The 18409-nt window shown below is 43.1% G+C and overlaps 1 protein-coding gene across 2 annotated transcripts in view; it reads left to right on the top strand.

The window, feature by feature from the left end:
* The first annotated feature begins 1251 nt into the window (after positions 1 to 1251).
* Positions 1252 to 18409, top strand: part of NGF (nerve growth factor) — a 53671-nt gene continuing 36513 nt past the window's right edge. Inside the window, exon 1 of one of the 2 annotated variants that reach the window (XM_035123389.3) lies at positions 1252 to 1751. The gene's annotated coding sequence lies outside the window, so the exon portion shown is untranslated. Of the gene's footprint in view, positions 1752 to 10264; positions 11204 to 18409 lie in introns of those variants that run through there. The other variant, XM_088674436.1, reaches the window with a different exon arrangement.

Below are 18409 nucleotides of genomic sequence, written 5' to 3'. Positions count from 1 at the left end.
GTTAATTGGCTATGTATTCACTTTTTAATATAAGATTCCCAATTTTAGTTTAGCAAACTTGTTACTATGTTCTGTTATGGTTGCTTCACCTTAAAAAGGGATGTTGTAAATTCAGGGGGGAAAGGCAACAAAAATGATCCAGGGGATTGAGCAGTTCCCCTGTGAGGAGAGGTTAAAACCTTGGTTGGCCTTTTAATATAGAGAAAATGTGGGTGGTGACATGATAGGAGTGTAGGAAATGATGTATGCTAGGAGAAAGCAGATAGAGGCAAGTTTTTCTCTCGCTCTCTCCTAACACTAGAACTTGTAGAAGCTGAATGTTGGAAGATTCAGGGCACACAAAAGAAAGCAATTCTTCACAAAGTGAATTCTTCACACTAATTATGGAACTCACCCCCACCCCCCAAAAGAAGGCAGTGATAGCCAGCAACTTGGATGGCTTTAAAAGAAGAACAGGCAAGTTCATGGAGGAGAAGGCTACTTGCCTTGATGGCTATGCTCTGTCTCCACTGTTGGGGGCAGCCGGCTTCAGAATACCGGTACCAGTTGCTGGAAATCACAACGGGAGAGAGTGCCTCTGCACTCTGCTCCGGTTTGCAGGCTCCCTATTGGAATTTGGTTTGCCAGCCACTGTGAGGACAGGATGCCCGATTAGATGGGGCACTGGCCTGATCCTGTTCTTATATTCTTATGGCTATTGACTGATGTTGGTGGCTCAAAATGGAATTCTTCCCTTCCAAAAGTTGACACCGTTCTGTTCGCAGTTTGGTGGTCTGTTGGATCTTCTTTGAGTGGGAAAGGATTCATCATTCATGAACCAAGAATCCGGAGTTATCACTCAGTTAATCTGCAGTGGGGTTTATTTTGTTTTCATCTACCTGTGAATCGGGTTCACTCTGCATTCTTCATGAATCCAAACCTTGCTTTTTATGAATCTACTTTACTGCTCTTTCAAAGCTCAATTCGACAGGAACTGGGATTATTTATTGTTTACGGAGCAGGTATTTTATAGTGGGCCGCCAGGAAGAACTTAAAAAAAACCCACAAGCTGCCAAATTTAATTATTCCGGATAATTCCGGCGCGAAACTGAATAATCGCCCCAAAATAGATGACTCAAGGGGGCTTGGAACATTCGCCTTCCTTCGCCTCCCCTACGCGCGGAGTGGCCCGGCGCAGCTGTGGGAGGTTCTGCGCGGGGCGCTCCGCCCGCCCTCCTCCAATCAGAAGTCGAGCAAGCCTCTCGAGGCGCTCGCCTGCATTTCCATTCATCTCCCGCAGGAGACAGGAGCCGCGCACGTGCCTGCGAGTCCCTCTCGAGAGCCCAGCAAAGGCGGACGAGCGCGAGGGCGGGAAAAAGCTCGCGGGCGGCCTGGGCGAGCGACGTCTTCCCCGGGAGTCACCTCCGCGCCCCTCGGGGGACGTTTTCTCCGAGCGTCTCTGGGCTGCGCGCGGCGAGTCTGTGCAGCTCCCGCGCCTTTTTATGGCGCTAGGACCCAGGCGAGTCTCTCTCTCGTGAGTCAGTTGCCGCAACAGCAGCGGCGGCGGCGGCGGCTCGGTCGGAGTTGAGCGAGAGCGCCGTGAATGAGGCTGCGGCGCGCGCGCGAAGTGAATGGCTCGCGTGCGTTGGGAAAGTGGCCACGGAGCGAGGCGCTCGAGGATCCCGTGCGTGAGCCTGCGCGACGGCGCCTATAGCAGCAGCAGCAGCTCCTAGGGGGGCCTCTCTCCACCTGCCCGCGGTCGCAGCGCTGAGGTGAGTCGCCAATGGACGCAGCAGGCGCGTGAGGAGAAGTTGCTGCTGGGCTGCCAGGGTTACCGGGTTGCCTGGCGTGGAGCGGTTGTGGCCGCAGGGGACGGGACGGGGGCCACCTCTCGCGGCTCCTCTCCGCAAACTCGCAAGCGGCCGCAAGCTGCGTCCACCCCTGGGCTGTCACTGGAAATGGCACCTCGGGAGGAAGGTCCCTCGTGGTGTTGGACCAAGAAAGCCCAGCAGCCTATGGGATGAGCGAAGATTAGTGGCGCGTCTTTCTCTGGGGAGCAGCAGCCGCGTCCGAAAGTCGTGCCTTAGAGGGTTCAGGGTCCCTTATCAAATAAATAAATCCATAAACAGCATGAGTAGCCCGTTTACGCATAGTTCTGCGTATTGTCGCACGGGGGGGGGGGCAAGGCATTCTGGTGTAAATCAGGGCAAAGGCTGTGGTTCTCTCGCGCTGTTTTTGCACTTTTTAAAATCCCCCAGACACGTACAGGGTTTAGTTCCCCTCCAGCTACAAACTCCCTGCTGGGACAGGATGGAAACTGACGGTGCTCATTGATTTATGGTTTGTGATTAAGTCCCCCCCCCCCCCGAAAGCGAATGCCAGACAGAAGGGGGAAGAGGTGAGCAGATGAGCGGGAGGGGGTTGTTTTGTTTTTGTAGCTCTTTGGGACAGTTTGTAGATCTGTTTCTTCCTCCCCTTAACTTTTGAGCATTGCCTTGTCGGGTGGGAAACCTGCAGGAAATAAATGGATACATATAAATAGTGTGCTTGTCCGGCTGGTTTTTTCCCAAATTGTCACAAGCTTGGAAATTTGCGAGCATCGAAGTGTATGAGTGTAAATCCTTTGTATAAGCTAGGTGTAGGTTTTCTCTTGTACAGCATAACATAGCCTTGTACCTTAGCTTAACTGAAAACACGCATCAGAACTTTGTTGTTAAGTTGTAGGAAGAGATTCTGTCTAGAACACCTCATGTTAGCTTTACTTTATCTTACCTGGTTCCATTGATGCTCTCATTGTTTGATCGACATTCCATCATTAAATAATTCAGCTGTGGTGACAGTTCCATGGCACTGTACTGCTATAAAATGAGAGACGTCATTATGGTCCATGAAATTGTATTATTGGGGGTCAGGTATTCGCCTACAGGACAAAAAAAAGATAATAAGGACCAAAGGCCAAATGGGTTGGATGAGTCATATATTGAGCCAAAGACGATCAGGACCTTAACATGAAGTATCTGAATCATTGCTTAACTATCTTTGAAACATCTGGAGACATTGTTCAGTGATACAGTCACTTTCAAAGGAGTATGTGGAATTGGGATAATGATAATTCAGTAACTTGAGAAATGCAGAGAACTCACCCTTAAGGGACAAAATCTGTTTCACAAGATGCTAGGAGAGGAAGTCATGAAGTTTCTGTTGCCCATTACTTTCTCCTAGTACGGTATTAGATGAGCACAACTTTGCTCAAAAGCAACCTTGCTCTTCTTCTTTTAGTTGTTCTCTGTCTTCTCATTTTAAAAATGGGCAGAATGCTAAAGAGTTGTGAGATTGTGTCTGTTCACCTTGCTTTAAAGAGTCAAAGTTTCAATTCAAGAAAACTAACTTGTTTCTGAATGGAAAGTGCATATTCTTTACAGAACAACATGCAAAGATAAATTCAGCTGGTATATTATGAAGTCTGAAGTTGTGTTGGTGAGATAGATCCCACTTGTTGATGCAGATTTGTTTTGCTTCTGTACACATTAAAATTCTGTGTCACTTGCATGTATTTCAAAGGGGGGAAAGTTTGTTTCAAGACTCAGGTACAGATCGCAGTACTTCGTTTTCTAAGCATCAGTTTAAAGAAGAGGTGTATTTATTATTTGTACTAAACAATTTAATTCTGCTTGTATTGTGGTCGTGTTTCAACTGCTGAAAATGAAACTGTTTCCTTTTTGCTTAAACACCATAAAGTATAACATGCATGGAAATAATACAAAATTCAGTTCTGTCACATAATGTCAGTCCAGGCCAGGCTGATGGAGCTCTCCCAGACCATCCATTACAGTTTTTCAAAATGTCACTGTTTATCATGGCCATTTAAAGCAATGGTGACCTCTGCTGGCAATTCCCATCTAACAAATATGTGCTGAATTCAGCCGTCTAATAAACATGAATTGTTCCTGATTGATTTAATAGCATGCATTAAAGTAGGTTGGCTAATAAAACCACAAAGTTCACTTACACAGTTGTAATGACATTAATGGAGTTTGCTTCTAAGTAAGCATACATTGGATAAAGTTGTAAAAAAAATCCCTATTCTACCACCTCTCGACATGTGTTCTTCAGTTTTGTACTGTTTTGTGAGCTAGATTACACATACAGATTCCATTTTTTTTGCTTTACATTGCTTGCCAGAAACCCTGTCTGTTTTCGAGGTGAAGGAGTAGTTTTAATAATATAACAAAATTTCAGGGGGAAGACTGTTCCACATGAATATCTGGCATTTCAGATGGAAATAGTTTACTTTGTTATTGGTTAAACATTAAGCAATCCATGGTCTGGAATTAATTCACCTATAGAAGCAGGGGGGGGAGATCCTCTGCTTTTGGGTTTTCCCCCCTTTCTATTGGCCTTTGTATGATTACCAAAAGACAAAAGAGATAGATATACAGTTGAGTTACAGGTAGATGAGAGAGAACTTACTAGTGTGTACACATGCAGCTGTCTTGGAGTTAATGGTGCTTGCCTAATTTAACCCTGCTTTGGTCTTCTAGCATTTACATTAGTGGAAATAGTAGACCGCCCATAAGACTGTAAATGATAGCAAAAACTTTGTAGTAAAGAACATGAGAATGCAGAGATCTTTTTATAAAACAACAACTGCAATACACACACACATCTATACATCAAAATTAGTTTTTCTCTACCAAGGCAAGAATTCAATGTTGGCTCAGAATCTTGAGATCTGGACTTGATAATAGCTACTGTGCTTGGAAAATCAGCTTCTGGATAACAGAAAATAGCCAAATGGTGCTGTTTTAAATATTTAAAGCACTCAGAGAGTTTGTTCAAATGGCAGATTCCCCAATACTGAAGTGTTAAACTAGAAGTAGATGATAAAAATGTAGAGAGGTGTAAATGAATGCAAAAGTACCTAAGGAAATATTCTATCTGCTTTATCTTGTTAAGTCAGTTGGATACATTTTTTTTGTATAAGTAGACTAATAGATGCAATAATGATAATTCAGTGAGTTCAGACATCCCATTTGCTATAATTGTGTCTTCCAGATGGAATCAGCAAAGAGATAAAAATGCAGCCCCTTTGAGACAAAAGGGGAAAGGGGGGCCGGAAAGCAAAATAACAACATGAATATCAGTAAATCCCATGGCAATCTCTAAAACATGCTATCCTCTATAAGTCAGTTCAAAATTAATTCCCATTGAGTTTCCGGGTCAGAGTGCATAAGATTGCAGCCTAAAAAAGTAAAAAGGCAGTAGCAGTTTGTTGTTAGCATCTGTTCGTCTTGAGAGACAATGGAGTGTGCATTAGCAGCCCTGAAGTGACCTCTTCAGGCCTCAGCAGTGTGTATGGAGGTCCTGGGCTTGGCTGTAGGAGTTGCCGGTAGGAGGTGTACGAGGCACTATCTTAGAGACTGCACTCCAAGTTTGTGTAGGGTTTATTTTTTAGCCTTTATATCAGAGTTTTCGTTCTCCTAGGTAAGCTACCTTCCCAGGTTGATGAGCCCCATCTGCCCCAGTATAGCAGAATAGAATGATAATCTTCAAAAAAGACTGCTGAAATTATGCATTTTTCACACACACACCCCCAGTGTGATGCAAACCTCTCATGGGGAGAGGGTGCCAGTTTTTGGCTGCTGAACTAAATGTCTCAGAAATGTAGGGAGGATGGTAGGGATTCTTGAGAAATACTGGCCCCGGGCCATTTGGGGTTTCAGAGGTCAAAACCAGCTTCTTGCATTAAGCCTGGAAACAAGATCAGTTAAGCTGGTACAAGATCTGTGTAATTTGAACTGATTGACTGGCTCCTGTCCAAGCTTCTGGTTGCTGAAATTTGAAACTTTCAGATTGTCTTCAAGTGCAGCCCCACATAGTGAACATTAAAGTGGTCTGATCTGAAGGTGAATGAATGAGACCACATCTGGTTTATCAAAGAGAAAGAACGAGAAAGGGACAGTTATCATGTAAGATGAAGCTGGAAGGAAGTATTTCCTGCAACCACTGCCACCAGAATATTGAACCATCACATATCTATCTATCTATCTATCTATCTATCTATCTATCTATCTATCTATCTTGGGACACAGGTGGCACTGTGGGTCGTTAAACCACAGAGCCTAGAGCTTGCTGATCAGAAGGTCGGCGGTTCGAATCCCTGCGATGGGGTAAGCTCCCATTGCTTGGTCCCAGCTCCTGCCAACCTAGCAGTTCGAAAGCACCTCAAAATGCAAGTAGATAAATAGGTACCGCTACAGTGGGAAGGTAAATGGCATTTCCGTGTGCTGCTCTGGTTCGCCAGAAGCAGCTTTGTCATGCTGGCCACATGACCTGGAAGCTGTACGCCGGCTCCCTCGGCCAATAATGCGAGATGAGCACCGCAACCCCAGAGTCGGTCATGACTGGACCTAATGGTCAGGGGCCCCTTTACCTCTATCTATCTATCTATCTATCTATCTATCTATCTATCTATCTATCTAGAGTTAACAGCCTAGTCCAGATTTGTTCACTCTTCTGTGGTATCTTCTAAAGTGCATTCATACACCTCAGGTGGGGGGGGGGATAGAATAATAGAATTGTAGAGTTGGAAGGTATCCCAAGAGCCATCTGGTCCAACCCTGTGCAATGCAGGAATTAACATAACTTCAAGAAGATCTAGCAATACTTCCTCCTGGACCAAATTGGAGAGGCATCTTTTACAATTACAATCTTTGGTTTATGCTTCATACAGATTTGTATGCGATTAAAGCTAGAGTAGAACCGAAGTACATATTCAACAGCTCAAAGCTCAATGGCTTATGCAAGAGTTTGTGGCTCCTATGAGTTACTTAAAATGTGGAGCAAAGCTATATTCCTTGTACTTTTAAAATCGTATCAGGCTCAAGCTGAATTATTAAATGTGCATCAATATGACTGGAAGGAGGATTTTACATCTAGAATTGGATGGAACCTTGTAACCCCCTTCCTGATGCAGGAAATGCAGACCTAGAACATTCTCAATAGATGACTGTCCCTACCAACCCTCTACCTAATTATGTATTTTCATTTGTAACTGCTTTCACCTTCAAGACATTGTTCCTAATATTCTCCTAAAGTCAACCAGTGTGGTGTCATGGTTGTAGTGTTGTACTAGGGCCTAGGAGGTCCAGCTCTGAGGGCCTTCTGGCAGTTCCCTCCCTGCGAGAAGCAAGGTTACAGGGAACCAGGTAGAGGGCTTTCTCGGTAGTGGTGCCCACCCTATGGAATGCCCTCCCATCAGATGTCAAGGAAATAAATAACTATCTGACTTTTAGAAGACATCTGAGTTTTTAATGTTTGGTGTTTTTAATATTCTGTTGGATGCCGCCCAGAGTGGATGGGGAAACCCAGCCGGATGGGCGGGGTATGTATGTATAAATAAATAATATAGGAGACAAGGGTTCAAATCCACAGAAACTGAAATGAGTGTTCTGATGGTTCCTAAGCCATCCCAGGAAAGAGTGGAGCAAATCAGAGGGTTTCTTCCTCTTACCAGAGCACCAACTACTTGTTCAGCACCATTGCTGTTGCCTATTTTACCAATCATAAGGCCAGCAGGAGAATGAGAGTTGGGCTGGGTAGGTGGGATTTTCTTCTCCATTGAAGCCCTGGGCGTTTCATCTCTGTCCAGCCCAGCAGCACAATAGTAATAAAAGAGCAATCTTCCTTCCATCATAGCATTGGGCTTGGTGGAAAGGTTTCTCTCTGCCCTGCAGTGCCCAACCCAGCACCATGATGGGGAGAAAATTCCCTCCACACATCAGCAAAGGAATGGGGAGGGTATTGTGTATATGTATGTGTGTGTGTGTGTGTGTGTGTGTGTGTGTGTCTTTGTTCCTTGGGCTGAAAAGGGTGAGCTATTATGACTGCCTAGAACCTCCATAACTAAGGAAGATGAAATACATCTGTTGCTCTAATGCAGTGATCTAAGTGCTTGTGCATGGGATTCAATTTGTAATTGGGGCAGGGGAGCCTCGTGGTCAAATGTAGCAACCCAATGGTAAATCTTCCAGTAGGTCCTGCCAAAAAGGCTCTTAAGAACTATATGCAAAACTGTCACCTTTTTACTCCCCCTTGTGCCTTTGACAACAGGTTGACATGCAGATATCAAACAGGAGAGAAAAAGTGGTGAGAAAAGCTTCACCAGTTCAACTACTGCTTCTGCATTTGCTGTTAAGGACACAGGAGCAGGTTAAAAGTCAGGCACCCCTAACTTTATGGAGCATTTGATCTAAAACTTGCAAAGGGAACATAACCTGTGGTCCCTCTCATCTCGTGTGTTAAATGTTGAGCATACCTAACAAACAAAACCTACTAGATCAAGTCAGCTCAGGTGTGAAACCCAGAATACTGTGGGTGGCATTTCGAGAAATTGAGAAAAGTCTTTGTAAGCAGGGTTTCTAAAATTCAGACAGAATCTGTGTTTGAACTGACCTTTTTTCAGCATTGCTTATCAGCTTGTGTGTCAGTGTTCACTCTAAGGAACACTTTGGAATCTTTAAGAGGAGAGAAATTTTTGCTTCCCAGGAAACATCTTTTTCTTCTCTTTCCAAGGGTTCTGGGTTTATGGTATTACAGGCTTTATAGAAAAGAAGGTCTATTGGCAAGTAGCCATATCAAAATCCAATTTTCCATTACTGGGAACAGTAACAACATATGATTACACTTTCCAAGTTACTCTGATGAATCTACCTTGAGCAGTGGTAAGGAAGATGAGAGGGATTGGGTTAAATGGGTGCAGAGGAAAGAATGTATTCTAGCTAATGACAGGCAGAATCATGGGCAATCATAAACCACTTTCTGTAGCACTAAATGATAACAGTCATTTTGTGTAGCAAACCTACGTTGGTCCCAAACCTGAAGCCCAAGTAATTTGCTTTGAAATGTTGCCATTTCAAAGTTAGTTGGTAAAGCTTTAGAGAAGTTTCTACTGCTGGAAACTCTTGAGCATGAACCTTCAAAAGCATCCTGATAGGCTCTTTAAAAAGATCTGCAATGAAGATCCAAAATAGCTCTCCTTTTATATGTTGTGCTTTCATTAACAATGCCCTATTGAAAGATCACTTAATTTAATAAGAGGGACTTAAAGCAAATCTATGAGCAGAAACCTGCTTGTATAAAATGCTCAGATTCACAGGAATTTGCTTGAGGTACCTATTGGATAATGTGTTGGAAGCCAAATTATCACACTGTGGCCATTGCAGCAAATTGTTAGCCATGTCTATTCAAGTTATACTCAGAAGAAGAGAATGGGGTAAAAGAAAGGATGTTGCTCCTGTTTCAAGACCTATTGTTTTTCTTTTTAAAAAAATGTTGCAGGTATAAAGCCAGGGCCGTCTTAAGCATATCTGGCGCCCTAGCGCCAAGGTGTGAAGATCCCTCTGGCGCCCCCAACCCGCCCCGTTTCCCAGCGCAGCTGCCTGTAGCCTTGCTGTAGAGCCGACCCTGTATAAAGCAGACCGAAGCATTGTGTGTATGGTGCTATGTTTTAACACACGTGCCAAGGCTTGCATTATAAGGGCACTTTCACTACTATGATGAAGTGTGAGAGATTCCTGTTATAATTGCTTCTCAGCATGGAAAACAGTGTTGTTATTATGTTAATGAAGCATCAGACACCCAACAGAAACTACTGTTGGGGTCTTTACTGCCCCAGTGTTCAGCTATACAGCTTTGCTAGCCCTTACAATTGTAGAATTGTATCTGAAAACCTAACACGCTTGGTATGTGTTTGCTTGGTATGTATGATGCACGCTTGGTATGTGTGTTTAGTACCAGAAGAGGGCAGAGAAGAGAGATGTGATCAGGAAACCCAGATTAACCACCACATATATGTGGCCACCTCATGAGAAGAGAAGAATCCTTGGAAAAGCCCCTGATGTTGGGAAAGATTGAGGGCACAAGGAGAAGGGGACGACAGAGGACGAGATGGTTGGACAGTGTTCTCGAAGCTACGAACATGAGTTTGACCAAACTGCGGGAGGCAGTAGAAGACAGGAGTGCCTGGCATGCTCTGGTCCATGGGGTCACGAAGAGTCGGACACGACTAAACAACAATATGTAATTTAATCTAAAATGTATGTGTACGGTTACTTTAAATTACCCATTGTGCTTCCCCCAAAAAAATTTCCCGCTGAATTTAGTTATTTTTGGTTTCAGACCTTAGGCCTGACTCATGGGTAGTAAATATGAAAGAAACCTAAACGCACTGGCTTGACAGATAAGGCTGCACATTATTGGGGTGTGATGAGTAGGTATCCATACCAACTTGGTTTACTAGGTGCTACTTCAAATGTAGTGCCTGTTGCTTTAACAGATCCATTCTCCTAGTTTCTCTCATTTTCCTCCACAACTATAGCAGGCTGTACTGTAGCTGTGGTTCACCACTGATGGAGAAGAAGACAAGCCTTGCTGTTATGGAGCTCTAAAAGCAAGCAACAAATTGGTTGGGGTCAGGGCAGAGCTAGGAAGCCAAAAGTTGGGTGTTGGGTGTTGTTGTTTTTAGTTTTCTTAATAGGTTTAGGCCACTTAAAATGTGGGGTTGCCAAGTCCAGACCCTTTTCCCAATGAGCTCAAGGTGGTGTACAAGGTTCTTCCTCTCTTCCAGGTCCCAGTCCAACACTCTCACTGTCACACCACACTGTTTCTCAGACTTCCTGGGTTTTTGTCCTACACCTTCAGTGTAGACATACACAGAGAATTTATTCAACTTTTCTGCAATCTCTTTATACTTCTTTAGCACATCTTTAGTTCACTTGTCACCTGACTTCCTCCCAGATGGATTTCATACTCCTGGGGAATGTAAATCTTTTTTCTTTAAATCCTTGTTCTTAATATTCTTAGTGACAAGAGCCTCAAATTCTTTATTTCGTTTTCCACCCCTCTTCATCCACTTCTGTTTTGTGTTTGTGTGTGCGCACACATGCCAGTTTGTGTCTCTTGATTTGTATAAGAGACTCCCATTTTCTGAAGGAACCCTTCTTGCCTGTAGTAGTTTCCTTGCTTTAATATAAATATGCCCAGATTGTGTCAGAAGTAGGAGCTTGTGGATGTAGATCACATTGAAACCAGTAGTATTAAGCTATCAGCAAATTTCCCTCTACTATATTGTTTTGTTGACAGATGCATATTTAAGCAGCAGAGACTACACTGATTTTCAGCTGAGCAGGTTCAGGCATAGTTACAGGAATTCACCCAATAGCAGGTATGGTGATTTATTTGGCTGTGCTTTGGGGGATTTTCCTCTGTCTTGGTTAAATGTGACAACTGTTGTCAAAAAATATAATCACAGGTCTTGCCTCTAACACTGAGCTGCAATAAACATGACTGTAAAATTTTTAGCTTGGCAGTGGGTCATTTATTTTATTTTTGAATAGCTATGCAAGTTCCAGTTTTAAAGCTGCTATGCTTAAGGCTTATTTAGCTCCTCTGTGGGGTGGTGACTGTTTGGGAAACTAATAAAAGATTAGGCTCCGTTTGACAGCTTTGAACCACACAGAGGAAATTAGTGGAATTCGTATTCCAATGAGAGATGGATTATTGCTTTGCCAGTTTCATGTTACGTGAAATGTACCTTTGCTTTTCTTGCCACCTAAGACCCTTTTTTCGCATTCTAAACAGTATTAAGGCTTGGAGTTTTGTTTTTATGGCTCTAATTAATTAACAGTTTTTCTAAAGACTGTGAAATCATGGGTCTCAAGGGGCATTTTTTAAATAGATGTCAGCTCCACTCATTTTTACAGTGTGGCTTGTTTCCTATACAGCACATTCCTGCTTCTCTTTTCTCCTGCACCCAAGAGTGTGTGCAGATGAATGTGGCCTTGGAAGAAAGTTGCATGCTTCAAAGCATAAAAGTGGGCCAACAATGGCACTCAAGTAAACAGACATTCAAGAGAATTCCATTTCAATTTAGGCATCAAATTAGGGGCATCTGTCATTCCCCCCCAAAATAATAATAATACTGTAGGCTCTATCAGCCGTATAATCACCCAGGTGATCAGAGACAGATAATGATAGAATTGTAGAGTTGGAAGGGACTCCAAGGGTCATCTAGTCCAACCCCTTACAACGCAGGAATCTCAGCTAAAGCTTCCATGGCAGATGGCTAGCCAACCTCTGCTTAAAAACCTCCAATGAAGGAGATGTAGCAATAAAAGTCAAACATTTTCAAAATTCCAAGTACTGCAGTTTATCTAAAGTTCTGAAAGTCTGCAATTATGTTCCCTGTAAGATGTATGGATAAATTTCCCCCCATGATGAAGGCATTCTCAATTATCTACTGTTATGGAATAAGCTATAACATGTGTACTACTGTACTGTAACTTAAGTGCCAGTCTGTTTTTTAACAGAGTAGCAGAATCATGAAGCTTCCCTCTTAACACTGCTTTTTTAAAGGGGTGAGGGACCTGTGACTCTCCACATGTTGTTGGGACTTTCTTTCCCATAAACTCTAGCCACCCTGGGCAATACTCATGGATGATGGGAGTTGAAGTCCAGCAACATATAGGGCCACAGATTCCCCACCCCTGCTTTGTTAGAAAGGTTTTGTAAACCCATCCCTCCCCCATCCTAGGAATGGCACTGACAACTCTAAATGTCATGCAAGGCTTTCCTTCTCCACAGTCCTCTCCATTCTGCCTCACCCTCTAAAAGCCACTTTTATTGCATGTTTAATGGGGCTTTGCACGAGTGCTTTGGGTAGCTGTATCTACATTGGGTCTCAGATTTGGTCTCGGATTGTTCTCCTGCATCAACACTGGGTCCCCTGTGCTGGTTTATGTGCACCGTTACTTCAGAGCAGGATGGCATACAGAGTAAGATGGCATTTTTCATTGAAGGATATGCATTTGAGGACTTCAAAGTGGATGGAGTCCCATTCCAGTTCCTTTCCAGCAGAAGCATATTTTCATATAAAGGCTAATGTTGCTTGGTTTGATACCTTATTCATTTTCTGCTTGGGTCCAGAAGTGCCAAACTCAGTTGCTGTTATTTTACTTTCAAAAAACCCCAGACCAAATCCAAATAAATATAAAGTAAAACTAAAAATACATTTACAGTGGTACCTCGGGTTACGAACTTAATTCGTTCTGGAGGTCCATTCTTAACCTGAAACCGTTCTTAACCTAAGGCGTGCTTTTGCTAATGGGGCCGCCTCCTGCTGCTGCACCGCCACCACACGATTTCCATTCTTATTCTGGGGCAAAGTTCTCAACCTGAGGTACTACTTCTGGGTTAGTGGAGTTTGTAACCCGAAGTGTTTGTAACCCGAGGTACCACTGTACTGGTTTTCAAGGAGTCAAATGCTGAGAAAAGCAGAACGTGAAAACTGGTCCTTTCCCATTATTACCTGATGCAGAAAACAAACAAAACAAAGACAACAAACACATAGTATTCAGCCATGGAAGGAAAAAAATAAATAACATCAGCGCCGTCTTAAGCGCCCCTGTCGCCATGGTGCGCCGGATCTCTCCGGCGCCCTTCCGCCCTGTTTCCCAGCGCGGTGGGCGGGTGGGCGCGGCGCTGCTGCGCGGTGGGCGGGCGGGCAGGCACAGTGCGATCTCTCTGGCGCCCTCCTGCCCCGTTTCCCAGCGCGGTGCGCAGGTGGGCGCCGCGCGCAGCTGACCAGCGGACCGGCCGGCCAGCGGGCGGGCACAGCTCGCGGCGCCCTCCAGGCGGGCCGGCGCCATGGTGCCCTGCGCCACCGGGGGTCTACGACGAGCCGGCCCTGAATAACATAGACTGTAATCCTGTGCACATTAGGCTGCTTAGATTCCATTGACGTAGGCAAGATGTAAACCAGGGGTCAGCAAATGTTTTCAGCAGGGGGCCGGTCCACTGTCCCTCAGACCTTGTGGGGGGGGCCGGACTATATTTTGAAAAATTAATAAATTCCTACGCCCCACAAATAACCCAGAGATATGTAAAAACACCAGGCAGGCCCCACAAATAACCCAGAGATGCATTTTAAATAAAAGGACACATTCTACTCATGTATAAACACTCCGATTCCCGAACCGTCCATGGGCCAGATTTAGAACAGGCCTTAGTTTGCCTAGTCCATGATGTAAACATTTCCACAGTGCATGATTGCAGTCATAGAAAGTTTTTAAAAAAGCATTCACATTCCATTTGCACTGTAGGTTCCCCAATCCTACTCAATATCACCGTATTTCCGGTTGAACCTACTTGTATTAGGGTTTTCATGTAAACAGACAGTTAACTTATTAAAAGCTATTGTAATCCCAGTTGCAAAGTCTTGAGCTTTGCAATGCCATGTGCAAGTTTTCAAGATTGGACATAGTGATAAAAAGGTGTAGCTTTATAAGAGGAAGGCTGGCCAGCATGTGTGGAACAATATCTTCTAGGAGTCAGAGGCTCCTACTTCAAAACAAGAGATAATGCAGCACATATTTGGGAACTAAAGTTACAACTTGTCAGAAACGATTTTAAAAAGTTTCACATATGAGTACAGGACAGAAAATATTTTTCAGTTACTTGGGAAACTTCTCCTTCAGCTAGATTTGGTAAATATCGGACAAGGAAAATCCAAGCTGAGGAATTTCAAGTTATATGTCATAGATTATAGACTTATAAAGCAAATTATAAAAGTGTAAATTAGGTCATGGTTGGCTCAGACAGTTTATTTTAGTACACTAGTCCATAGTAATTGAATCCATTTAAAATAAATCTGCCTTGAAATATGATACTGTGAATGACAAAGCCATTTTAATAAATATAAAAAGCCAGGATCACTCTCTATTGAGGTCAGTGGGGCAGAATGCCTTGGATCAGGACTGCCTATGTTCCAGAGGGTTTGGTAACTACTAGCCAAATTATTTCCATATGTGTCGTCTCAGTACTGTAAGGCAAAAATGTGACTTTAGACAATTAAAATGTTAAGTAACATGTGTAACTGCTTGGCAGTATTGCCAAAGTATATCGCTAGTTGAATCTAAAATTGTTCACATTTAGGCAGAATATACATTACACCAGTAAAATGTTTTAGTAAGGAGACAAATCAAGAGAATGTTATCTATTTGAGAGGAACCCCACTGTCTGTTCCATCTGGAAAGCTTATCTCCCCTTTGATTTTTGTTCTACTTGTATATATTGCCTCCCATTTTCATTCCTGTCATTCTTGCAGTCCTAATTTAACATTTGGGAATTCATGGTTTACCAAAGTCCTAACCCAAGCAAATCTTCTAACTTTCAGTATCTTTCCTATAATGTACCTCTTGCCGTGACACTCTTTCAGCGATGTAATTAAGTAACTTTTGTGCAGAGAAAGTCATGCAGCAGTGATATAAATTTCATAGATGGTGATTCTCAGCCCCTTTTTATGCCGTTGCAGTCCCATTGAATAAATGACATTCCATCAATGCAAGTTATCTTAGGGCAAAACTAGACATAGTAATGCAGTTTGGTTGTGCACAGCTGTTTTTTCTTCAACTAGTAGCCAGCACAGAGAGACTGCGAAATAGCATGGTGCACTTTGGTTCTCTGCCCTTGTTGTAGTTCTGATTGGAATTGACTGCTTTACCTCCTATTTGCAATGGAAGAAAAGCTCCAATTGATGCCCATTTTGAGTAGCAGGCATAGGATGGGGGTTGCAGTGGGAGTGTGGTGCAGGCAAAGGGTTAAAGCCTTCCTCCACACACACACTACACACACACACACACACACACACACACACACCACAATCCTGATCTGTCTTGAGCAGGCATCCCCAAACTTCGTCCCTCCAGATGTGTTGGACTACAATTCCCATCATCCCTGACCACTGGTCCTGTTAGCTAGGGATCATGGGAGTTGTAGGCCAAAACATCTGGAGGGCCGCAGTTTGGGGATGCCTGTTCTTGAGGGTCCTATGTAGCATCTACTAGTTAAAGGGGGGAAACAGCTGCACAGAACTAAAGTATATTACAAACTTCACATCAGTTTGGCCTGTTTATCCCATTTTAGCAATAAGGTAATTCTTCCATTGATGGGCAAGCAGGAAATAGTGTCATAATATTATGTTGCTCCAATGATCCTGTTTGCCTCGTATCACTGCTGTTTAATTTATGAGCTATTGCTCTGACAAGTTAGAAGTTAACATGTCGGGAAATGCACAGCCCTGAAAATTTATTGTGCTCCAACCAGACAAAAGCCACTTTCCAAGACAAACTGAGTTAAGACTCAGTGGCTCATTTATAACATTTTTGGGCGCTGTTCTCTTCCGTTGTGGGGGCGGGGGGAGTATGTTTGTATTGGATTTTCAACAAATGCATAATTATTGCCCAGCAGGGAGAAGCTAGTTGAAAAATACAAACAACTCAGAAGAAAGAGGTTCTTCAGGGTTAATAAAGTAGCCAGTGCACTAAAACACATTCAAAGAAGGAACTGGCTTCCTGTAAACTCCAGGAGTGTGCCACATTGGACAAAAATATTCAGTTTGGATAGGACTGGCTAGATTGCTCATGTTTTTCCTGAAGTGTCAGTGACACGCAAGACTGGCACTTAAAGGCACAGTTGTAGTTTTTGTTTTAGCAGCCACCTGATACCTAGAAATGTACCTGGCGAAGCTTTTGCTGGCATGGAGTTAAGAGGTGGGAGAAGCATCACTTAGTAAATTAAAGGCATTGGCAGGGAAAAAATGGTGGCAGCTCTAATAAAAAGAAATTATGCAGTCCCTATTGACATCATGTCTAATTTACAACATTTGATAGTAGGATGTGGAGATGATGTGTGCTAAAGTTATGTTCGTAGTATTGCGTGTAAGCCAGTATAGTGCCGAAAGAGTCAAATTTGCAAATAGACCATGACCAGTCATATTCCCACAATGGCTATTATAAAGCTGATTTCATAATATTTGCATACATTCTTCATTCCTAAGTACTTGGCTTCTTGCAGCTGTGATACTGCTTCCTTCGATCATACTGTAGGTGTAGACATCTTGTATTATTATTGCATCTCACTTAACGTTGGAAGAAATACCGTGTTTCTCCAAAAATAAGACACCGTCTTATATTTATTTTTCCTAAAAAACAAACAAACACGGTGGCTTATTTTCAGGGGAGGTCTTATTTTTTTAATATGGTACAGTTTAACCTACAAGGTTAAACTGCCTATCACTATGGCTTGTTTTCGGGGTATGGCTTATTTTCGGAGAGTGCTTTTACTAGCTCCACCTGAAACAGTAAGGAATTGGGGCTTTCAGGCCCTAATCTCAACTGCAGTGCTATTGATAACACTGTAACAGCACTTCTCACCAGATGCTATAAGCCAGGGCTGGGGGACCTTTCAGCCAGCAGAAGTTGTTGAACGACTTCAATTCGTATCAGCTCCAGTCAGGATAGTCAGGGATGATGGGAATTACTGTATATTGCTGCAGTATCGGTGGAGGGTGGACAGAGGTTCCCCAGCTCTGCTCTCAACTTTTGCCACCATTCCCACTCATTGGATTGCATTTTACTGGGGGCCACTATTAATAATATGTCTGGTGATGCTTGTTTTCTTGTCGTGTTTGCCATGCTTTGACTAGCAATCCAAAGAAATGAAACACTACCCAAAGAGACACGCCTCTTCTAATCAAGCGATCAGCTCTTCAGGCAAACAGAGAGGCAATTTATGTGATTCCAAGCCTTTTCTCCTATGTTATTTCATTTTATTTATTTCTCAAAATATTTGCACCCTGCCTTTTGACTCAGATGGGCCCCTAAGGCAATTTGTAATCCATTAAAAGCAAACAATAAAATGCAAAAGTACAATAACTAATAAAGAGTAGTAACTTCTAAAATTAGAACCAATGAAACACATCCTTGCAGGGGAACAGAAACTCAGCCCAGACTAAAGGTCTGGCAAAATAGAAGAATGATTTTGCAGCTTGCCTACTAAAGGTACAGTCATTAAAGAATGGGCCAATCTGGCCTCCTGGAGAGGGAGTTCCATTAACAGGGCAATTTAACTGAGAATGTTGTGTATTGCACTGTGTACTGTGCATTAGTTTAACTGCAGTGGGCCACAGGACAAGGCCTCTGGTGAAATATACAGTTTGTGAGCATGTTAATGTGGAAGAAGACAGTCCATCAAATAATCTTCCCCCAAATGGTTTAAAGACTTTGTATGCAATAATCAGCACTTCAAACTGGAGTCTAGGAATGACTTGGCAGACAGATTGAACAATGTTGCAGCCTTTAGTATTTTACTCTTGGATAAAGAATGACATTTATTGACATGAATGTTCAGGAGAATACTTTTAGCTAATATAAAGAACTGTTGACACGTTTCCCTTGAAGAATAAGAAGTAATTACTCTTGAATGAGCTGAGTGATAAATTGCAGCTGCCCTTCACACAGGTATGTGCCATGCTAAAGGCCCAGAAGTGTGCCTGTTTTTAAAAAGTTGGCAACTCTGGTGGTGTGAACTGTAT

Source organism: Zootoca vivipara, chromosome 7 (genome assembly GCF_965207765.1).
Source record: "Zootoca vivipara chromosome 7, rZooViv2.hap1.1, whole genome shotgun sequence".
NCBI classification, from domain to species: domain Eukaryota; kingdom Metazoa; phylum Chordata; class Lepidosauria; order Squamata; family Lacertidae; genus Zootoca; species Zootoca vivipara.
Note: the sequence above shows the minus strand (reverse complement) of the source record. Positions and strands in the feature narration are given on the sequence as shown.